Source organism: Gekko japonicus, unplaced genomic scaffold (genome assembly GCF_001447785.1).
Source record: "Gekko japonicus isolate JY-2015 unplaced genomic scaffold, Gekko_japonicus_V1.1 scaffold99, whole genome shotgun sequence".
Lineage (NCBI taxonomy): Eukaryota > Metazoa > Chordata > Lepidosauria > Squamata > Gekkonidae > Gekko > Gekko japonicus.
The window spans coordinates 135,764-145,087 of NW_015165833.1; the positions used below are offsets into that span (position 1 = coordinate 135,764).

General features: G+C 54.5%; 1 protein-coding gene across 2 annotated transcripts in view; it reads left to right on the forward strand.

The window, feature by feature from the left end:
• The first annotated feature begins 8,900 nt into the window (after positions 1–8,900).
• FHL3 (four and a half LIM domains 3) overlaps positions 8,901–9,324 on the forward strand; it is a 21,060-nt gene continuing 20,636 nt past the window's right edge. For both annotated transcript variants that reach the window (XM_015410883.1, XM_015410884.1), the window contains exon 1: positions 8,901–9,003. The gene's annotated coding sequence lies outside the window, so the exon portion shown is untranslated. The remainder of the gene's footprint in view (positions 9,004–9,324) is intronic.

Sequence of the window (9,324 nt, forward strand, 5' to 3'; positions counted from 1 at the left end):
GAAGGCAGGGCAGATATCAGTTATTCAAAAATGTGGACAGAGTTTACCAAGCTGAATAAGTGTGTCACAGTTCAAAACGGGAATTACCTATGGCCTTAGACAGGCTAATAAAATTTGGCTTACAAAGCAGGTCCCTTAGGGGAGGTAGATGAGACTGCCAGCCCAGGCTGATGGCTCCCTTGTGTCAGGCAAACTCCCCAGAGTATATGGAGCACTGCAGCATGGCCAGGCAGAGCTCTGTGGATGTGGATTCAAATCTTCTGGCAGCAATAGCAACAAAAGGTAAGTCAAACAGAAGAGGGCCAATGATAAAAACTTAATTTTTATAGTATGAAAAAATACATGTGTTTATTAACAAAGAATTAAAAAGCCTATGAGGGCCCAATCACACCTCATGTAAAAATGCCAAAATTTAGCACACAAGGGCCAATGGACTTGACCTGAGGCGTTTCAGCCTGTATAGGCCTTCTTCAGAGGTCAAACATAATGAGGAGCATATTGGCTCATATCATAGTACAATACAATCATACAATTATGTAACATAGATACAAGATGGACCAGAAAAGAACTGTTCCAAAGTGAAACCACTAGGCACAGAATAAAAGTATAAATGAGGCCTCCAAAGATGCAATCACATGCCAAATGATGTTTCACTGATAATAACTGACTGATCTTTGCTTAAGGACAATTTTACTGAGGACGCTTTGGCTAAACAATCTTTGGAAGGCACTTTGTGGACCAGAAATTATTATCATTATCTCCATGGGAACTGATTCCTGTAGTCTGGAGATCAGTTATAATTCAAGAATAACTCCAGGGCCCACCTGGAGGTTTGCAACCCTACATGGCACAGGGACCAGCCATATAGGGCAGGGCAGGCTGTGCAGAAAGGCACTGCAGGGGCAAAAAACATAGATTGACTGTCACATGGACAGTCTGGACCAGGGTCCCAACCAAAGCTGACATTTTGCCCCACCAAGGCAAATCACACGGAGTAGGCTGTTAATGCTGATTAGTTGCCCATCCTTTTGGCCAGCACTCCCCCCCCCAACACAGACATCTTCCTCCTGCACTCAAGAGTCTCATAACTACCATCCACTCCCAATTTGTCCCAGCAGTCTTTGCACTCTCCCTGACCCCAACCAATCAGGCTGCCTGGCTTATCAGATGCCAGCAGTGATCTGGGGAAATGTGCAGCCTGGAGACCCTTCCCCTCCCCCTTACCTGTGCCTCTTGCAGGCCACAGCCTCAGCCCCCTCCCAGCATGAAGTCATCTGAGGTTAGGAGTGAGCAGGGGGATGGGACCCCAAGCAAACAGAGACACAGCAGAAGAGCAAACCACATTTATTGGGCAGCATTGAGGGACTGTGGCTCAGTGGTAAAGCATCTGCTTTGCAAGCAGAAGGTTCCAAGTTCAGTCCCCAGCATCTCTGGCTAAAAAGGGGCCGGCAGCAATGTTCCCTCTAAGCTGAGTTCGTGTGAGCTAGCTCACAGTTTTTTAGCCTCTGGCTTACACATTTTTGTCTCAGCTCAGGAAGGAGGGCTCTGGAGTAACCTAATTGATGCAGCAGCCAAACTGCTCGCTCACAACTTTGATGCCAGTTGCTCACAAAGTAGAATTGCTGCTCACAAGATTCCACAGCTTAGAGGGAACATTGCCAGGCAGTGTGAAAGACCTCTGCCTGAGACCCTGGAGAGCTGCTGCCAGTCTGAGTAGACAATACTGACTTTGATGGACTGATTCAGTATAAGGCAGCTTCATATATTCATTACTGAAAAACAAGTTGGATGGAGTTGCCATCTCATTACAGCAAGACCCCCCACCCTGCCTTTGTTACACGCTCCACTGACTGTTACAGCTGTCTCAATCACTGTATGTGCAAGACAGGGACCACTATGCTGGTCTTCAGCATGCTGCTAAGGTGGGGGGGGAGAGAAGAAGGGTCCCTGAATCTGATAAGCCACAGAGCAGGGCTTGGGGTGGGGTGTATGGAGCACAAAGACTGATGGAGCCACTGGTATGGATCCTCCTCTTCCTCAATGTCAGCTGCTTGCTGAAGACAGTCACGGTCAGTAACAAGCAGGAGTGGGAACCAATTCCCATCTGGCAGACCCCAATCAAACTGACACCATGGTCACTGAACAGCATCAGCAACTGAAAGCAAGTCAGAGGAATGGGGTTGCCACCTCTCTTGACAAGCCCCCGCCCCCAAGCCTTTGCAAGCAGCACTGACTTAATTCCGGGGCACAGGTAGAGGGGTTATGAGAAGAAAAACTGTGCGGGACAAACAATCGTTGTGCACAGGGGCTAAGCTAGAGCCCATGACACACCCTTGATGCCACCCAATTCTATGTCAGTGCTGGAGTTGCACTAATGTAACTCTGAGATATGGGGCTTCAGTTGCTCTCCTATCTAAACTATTTGGGGACATAGTTGAGAATGGCACCTGGAGTCACGCTTTTATCTCTTTTGGCAGCATGATACCCAGGCTTACAGAGAGAGGGCAGCAAATAATTCAAACTTGAAAGATGCACAGAACAAGCAGGAGTGAGGCTGAACCCCTCTAGCAGAGCTTGGGACACAAAGGCTTGGGAATCGCCTGTAGCTTCTGAAACACCACTCCCCTCCTCAGGGATGGGAAAATTGCTGAAGCCTCCATCAGGGTGCCGGTAGGGAGTTCCCCCCCCTTGTACCATTGTGGCCGTAGTTAGGGTTGTTTCGGTGATTAGCACCCAAGAATTATAAACCGCCCAGAGACCCCTGCGGGGGTTAGGGCGGTATATCAAGTCGAAGGATAAAATAAATTAAAAAAAACTATCCTCGAGCAGATGCAGCCATACAAATGTGAGGGAGGGTATACCATTGTGCAAGAATGGATATACATTTCTTTTGGGTGGCCCCTGGGAGGTCATAAAAACCCTGCAGCTGTCCCAAATATCCGCTTGGCAATGACACCCCTTCCCCGCACTCCCTACGGGTTCCAGAAACAGTGCTCTTGAGACTATATCTTGCTAAACAGAGTCATACTTCTAGCAATCTGTTACTGTGTTGCTGTTTAGGGTCTCCACCTAGTTGCCACACCTCCCACTACATTCCTGCAAGCTAGAGTGGAGGGCAACCAATCGCAGCTTCAAGCTATTGTACCAGCACCTTGAAGCGGATTCGGAACGCTATTGGCAGCCAGTGCAGCGCTTTCAGCACAGGCCGGATGTGATCCCATCTAGGGAGACCCATCAGAAGTCTGGCTGCAGCATTCTGCACTAACTGCAGCTTCCAGATCTGCGACAAAGGCAGCCCCATGTAGAGAGCACACAAGCTGCTGTAGGCTCCAATGCCTCGGACAAGGTGCTACAGGTCCACCATCGGCCATTTCTGCGCCCGCATCAGTCATCCTCCAGCTCAGGCAAGGCGTCTTCAGCAACTTTGGCTCCGTGTGCTAGCTGGGGGGAGGACCACGAGTGCCGGTCGTGCCTTTTCCGGAGTGCCGTCTGCCAAAGGACCGCGCCCGAAACCCTCGGCACACCAGACCTCAACGGACCAGCACATCGCCCTCCACACTCTCTCAGCCCACCACCACGTTACTGTTCTCATAGAATGGTTCCCCTGCAGCATGGAGATAGATATGGGGTCATCGTTCTCCATTATCTCCGCGGAGACACTCCACACGCTGTGTCCCCACGGCCCCCCCCCCCTGCAAAAGACACGGGGTTTCACTTTACGGATTTCAATAAGAACCCCGTGGCAGTACTGGGCTGGGGCAAGTTCCAGGTGCGGTTCCAAGACTTTGACGGCCCCTTAGACCTGCTAGTGGTGGATGGGCGATGCTCCAGTCTGTTGGGCCTGTCCTGGTTCGAGCCTTTGGGACTGTCCTTGAATGGGATCAACCAGGTCTGGTCTCTGGATTTTGGCGCTATGTGCTCAGAATTTCCCCGAGTTTTCGATGGCACCCTGGGGCGGTTTTCTAGGGCCCCTTTTTCACTGGACCTTGACCTGGCTGTCCGCCCTATCCGCATTAAGGCCAGGCTACCGCCGATTGCAATGAAGCCTAAGATTGAGGCTGAGCTGGATCGCCTGGTGGAACAAGGGTTTCTGGAACCAGTCACGTCTGCACGATGGGAAACCCCTATAGTCACCCCGGTGAAACCGAACGGGGACGTGCAGACTTACAAATGCACACTTAATAAGGCTCTTCAGGCACACACGTATCCCGTGCTGGTAGTGACCCATGTGCTGGCCGCTTTAGCAGGGACCCAGGTCTTTGGCAAGTTGGACTTGGCCCAGGTGTATCAGCAATTGCCAGTTGATGCCGCCACGGCTGAGGCGCAAATGATCACGACGCACCAGGGGGCTTTCAAGGTGCACCGCCTCCAGTTCGGAGTATCGGTCACGCCGGGAATTTTTCAGTCTTTTATGGATTCACTCCTGAAAGGTATCCCCGGAGTTCAGCCGTTTTTAGACGATGTGCTGATCACCGCCCCGGACAACTTGTCTTTCGCTGACCATGTGTGGGCTGTGCTGCACCGCTTCAATACGGCCGGGCTCAAGGTCAAGCGAGAGAAGTGCCTACTGGGGGTCCCTTGCGTCGAGTTCCTGGGCTTCACAGTTGACGCCTCCGGCATCCACCCCACCGCGGACAAGGTGAAAGCCATCACACACGCACCGCCGCCACAGTCCAAGTCAGAGCTACAGGCCTTTCTGGGGCTCCTGAACTTTTATCATTTCTTCTTGCCCCTCAAGGCTGTGGTTGCAGAACTGCTCCACTGCCTCCTGGACAAGTCGGCACCTTGGGTCTGGGGTCCACCGCAGGCGGCAGTGTTCCAAGCTGTCAAGGACCTGCTCGTGTCTAATTCGGTCCTGGCACATTTCAATGAGGCCCTCCCTGTGGTGCTGGCCTGTGAAGCTTCGCCTTACGGGGTCGGGGCGGTCCTGGGCCACTGGCTGCCGGACAGCCGTGAGGTCCCGGTTGCCTATTATTCATGAACTCTTTCTCCGGCTGAGCACAACTACGTGCAAATAGATAAAAAGGCGCTGGCTATTGTAGCGGGGGTGAAGAAATTTCACCACTATCTGTATGAGCGCCCGTTCACAGTCCTCACGGATCACAAGCCGCTGCTTGGCATCCTGGCCCCCTACCGCCAGACCCCTCAGATGATTTCTCCCCGAGTGCTCCACTGGTCTATTTTCATGGCTGGGTACTCCTACACCCTCGTTCACTGCCCGGGGAAGGTGATGGGCCATGCTGACACCCTGAGCCGCCCGCCACTGCCAGTCTGCGACCCGGATCCGGCCCCGCTCACCAGATCGCGCTTCTGGAGTCCCTCACGGATCAACTGGTCCACGTCAAGGAGGTGGCTCGCTGCAACTCCAAGGACAAGGTACTCTGCTGGGTCTTAGACTGGGTGGTGAGGGGGTGGCCCGTGGCCAAAGGGAATCCAGACTGTACTCCCTTTGCTTCCCGGAAGGATGAACTGTCCATCCACAAAGGCTGTGTGCTGTGGGGAAGCAGAGTGGTCATCCCTAAGCCCTTATGGGAATGGGTCCTCACTGCCCTTCACGATGCACACCCCGGGGTGATGCGCATGAAAGCCTTGGTCCGTAGCTATGTCTGGTGGCCTGGGCTGGACAAGGACATAGAGGACGTGGTTAAGAGGTGCCAACCATGCCAAGCATCCCGGCCGGAACCACTGTGAGCCCTGGAAAGGGCCAGGGAATCTTCCCACCACCCCTGGTCCAGGTTACACTTGGACTTTGCTGGACCCTTCCAGGGGCAGCTTTTCTTTATACTCATAGATTCCTACAGTAAATGGCTGTAGGTAGTGCCAGTACCTTCCACTTCATCAAAGGCGGCCATCCGGGCAGTGTGGCAAATATTCAGTGCCCAGGGGATCCCCAATACGCTGGTCACGGACAATGGAATGGCATTCACATAGAGTGAGTTCCAGGACTTCACAAGATACTACAGAATCCGCCACATCCAATCTGCCCCGTTTCACCCCGCAACCAACGGCCAGGCTGAACGCATGGTCCGGACAACGAAGGATGACCTCTGTCGCCTGGACTCCTCGGACTGGGACTATAAGCTGGCAGCTTTCCTTTTCGGCCAGCGAACTACGCCCCACACCACTACGGGGCACAGTCCGGCGGAGCTACTTCTCGGCCGTCGCCTGATGACCCGACTGGACCGCCTGCACCCAGACCGCGCACCAGAAGAAGCTCCGGCCACGGAGTCCCACGAGGTGGCCAGGGGATTCTTCCCGGAGGATTCCGTATACGCAAGGAACTACACCCGGGGGCCAGCCTGGATACCGGCTCGAGTAGTGAGAGTTAAGGGCCCGAGGTCTTACGAGGTTGCATGCGAAGACGGACAGATACTGCATCAACACATCGATCAGTTACGCCGCCGAACCTTGTCTCTGGAACCCGAGGACTTGGACCTTGCAGAAGCCCCAGATACCTCAGCCCTTCTCCCACCGGGACCTGCCGATTCTGTGCCTCCTCCCGGGAGCATGCCCGAGGACCCACTTCCAGCAACACCGGTAACACTGGCACAAGAAACCACGGCGCGCCACCCCCCCTCCCGACAGCCCTCTGCCGAGGACGTCACGGGCAATGTTCCCTCTAAGCTGTGGAGTCCTGTGAGCAAAAAATCTACTAGGTGAGCTACTGGCATTAAAGTTGTGAGCGAGCGATTTGGCTACTGCATAAATCAGTTTGCTCTGGAACCCTCCTTCCTGAGCGAAGACAAGAATGTGTGAGCCGGAGGCTAAAAAACGGTGAGCTAGCTCACACTAACTCAGCTTAGAGGGAACACTGGTCACGGGAGGTGCCAACCACTGTTCCCGAGCTTCACCACTCCTCCCGCACCCGAAAGGCACCGGCTCATTTAAAAGATTTTATCTGTGGGTGCATTGCAGACCAAGGGGGGAGGGGTGTAATGTATCAAGTTCTGACCGCAAGGTCAGCTTGGGCACCACGCAGTCAAGAGCAAGCGTCGAGCTTCACTCCGATAAACAAAGGACGATGCGGATCCTAGCCCGCACCAACCAGCGGATCCTAGCCCGCACCAACCAGAGAGCCTATGGGACTCGTGGCCACTAGTTAGGACCTATTGGGAAGTGGGGGGTGTGTGTTCTCGGTGGTGGATTTATGGGGATATAAGCCGGCCTGCGAGCCGGCTAGGGTTGTCTTGTTCTTGATCTAATAAAGTACGCTAAGCTGAAATCACTCGTCAGTCTGCGTACTTTTCACCTACACTTAGAACTTATTTCTCGATAATTTTTAAATAGGGCAGGCTAGCTCAGTGAGGTCTCAGAAGCTAAGCAAGGTTGTCCATGGTTAGTACTCAGATGGGAGACCGCCAAGGAATTCCAGGGCTGCTATGCAGAGGCAGGCAACAGAGGGAAACCACCTCTGTTCATCTCTTGCCATGAAAGCCCTCTTAGGTCAATGTAAATTGGCTGGGACTTGGCAGCACTTTCCATCACCAGTTTTACCTGAAGTTGCCCCTGGGAGGTCATAAAAACCCTGCATCTAGGTTCAGCTCTATCTTACTTTCATTTGCCTGGCCTTCTCCCCATTGTCCCTGGCCAGGCAAGCAAGATGGGAGTCCCTAGGTAAAGGTTTAGCCCTTCATGGCTTGTGCCCCCTAAGTGAAAAGCAAGATGCAATGGGTTTCTCAGTGTCCTGAGAATTTATAATCTTCCCTTGGGAGAGTCAATTGACCCCAAGGTAATGTAGATCTTCCTGCCTCAAGAGGAAGAGAATACATTCTAGCTATTTGGCTGTCCGTTTGGAATGAACCTCGGACCTTCTCTCTGACCATTTGGTGTCACCTTCCAGCAGAGTGTGAGGTTGTAAACTATTGTCCTGCTACAGCCAGAGTTATTAGCATAAGCCTGTGCTTGAGTGCTCTCTGCCACCACCCTAGGGGGCAGTGTCTCTGCTAGGAGCTTGATGGCTCCTTTTCCCAACCCCCTGAACAGGAATCTTTGCTGATACAGGAACTGCAGAGGTCCCAGCTCGCTTTCTGCTCCACTGGGGAGAAAGGTGGGGTATAAATGAATTAAATAAATATCACCTAGTAATGAGGTACCTTTTGGGACTGAGAGCCAGGATGCTTCCACTATGCCTGCTCTCAGGCCAATGGAGGCAGCAGCTATGAGTAAAGAGAGCCTGCTGCCCACATCTGAGGGCTGCTGGCCCGGTCCTTCTTGCTTGGGCAGTGATTGTCCTGCACAGCAGGCCAGGGAGAACACCAAACTGGGATGCTGGCCTGTTCCACCTAGGCTTGCCAACCTCCAGGTGGGGCCTGGAGATCTGCTGGAATTACAGCTGATCTCAGACAACAGAGATCAGCTCCCCTGGAGAAAACGATGGCTTTGGAAGGTGGACTCTATGGCATCACACCCCTGCTGAGCTCCTTCCCTTCCCCACGTACCATCCCCCAAATATCCAGGAATTTCCCAACCTAGAGTTGGCAACCATCCCCTCCCAGTTGCCACAGGGCCCGCCCGGGCTGTCTAGTTTGACTCAGAGACACCGGCCGTATCTAAAGGCTGCTGCTTGTCTTTAACAGCAGGCAAGCGCAGCACAAAGCGTCCTAGGCGCCGGCCTCCCCGCAAGCTCTAGTCTTTACCGGCCGCCCTCGCCCTCTCCGTTGTCCCCTGGCGAGTGCCCCCCGCCAGGCACGTCGGCACTGGAGTGCGTCCCGACAGGGCAGACCCGGAGCCTTCCTAAAGGGCCGCTCAGAAGCGTCGAGCCTGTTCCAGGGACAGGACGGTCACTCTGCGGGCCCTCGCACATGTAGCAGAAGCGCGCCGGCCGCCCCTCCAGCGCGCCCAGCCGGGCAGGTCCCCTCGTGGGCAGCGGCTCCGCCCTCCCGAGGGCCGGGCAGACAGAGGGCGCGGCCACTCTGACTCGGGCAGCCTGCAGGGCTGCAGGAAAGGCGAGAGCCGCAGCCGCCAGGAGTCGGGCACAAGCGGAGCGCCGACGGGGCGCGGCAGGTGGGCGAGGCGTCGCGGGGGAAGGAGCCCCTTCGCCGTCCTTGGCTCCCCCGGCCCGGGGCCAGGGTATGGGCTATTGGGGAGGGAAGGCGCTTTACGACTCGTCGAAAGTTTTTCCCGGGCCGCCGTGTCCCGGTCTCCCACCTCGCAGGGCTTGGGTCCGCTCTTCGGCAGAAAGCAGCGGGGCCAGGCAATGGAGGGGGCCAGCTGGGAGCCAGGTCTCCTGCTAGGCGCGGAAGCAAAATAGCTGGGGGCGGGGGGACTGGGAGGCAGGATTCCTTCTTGGTGGCAGGACACTCGGGGGGGGGGGGTCCCCCCGCT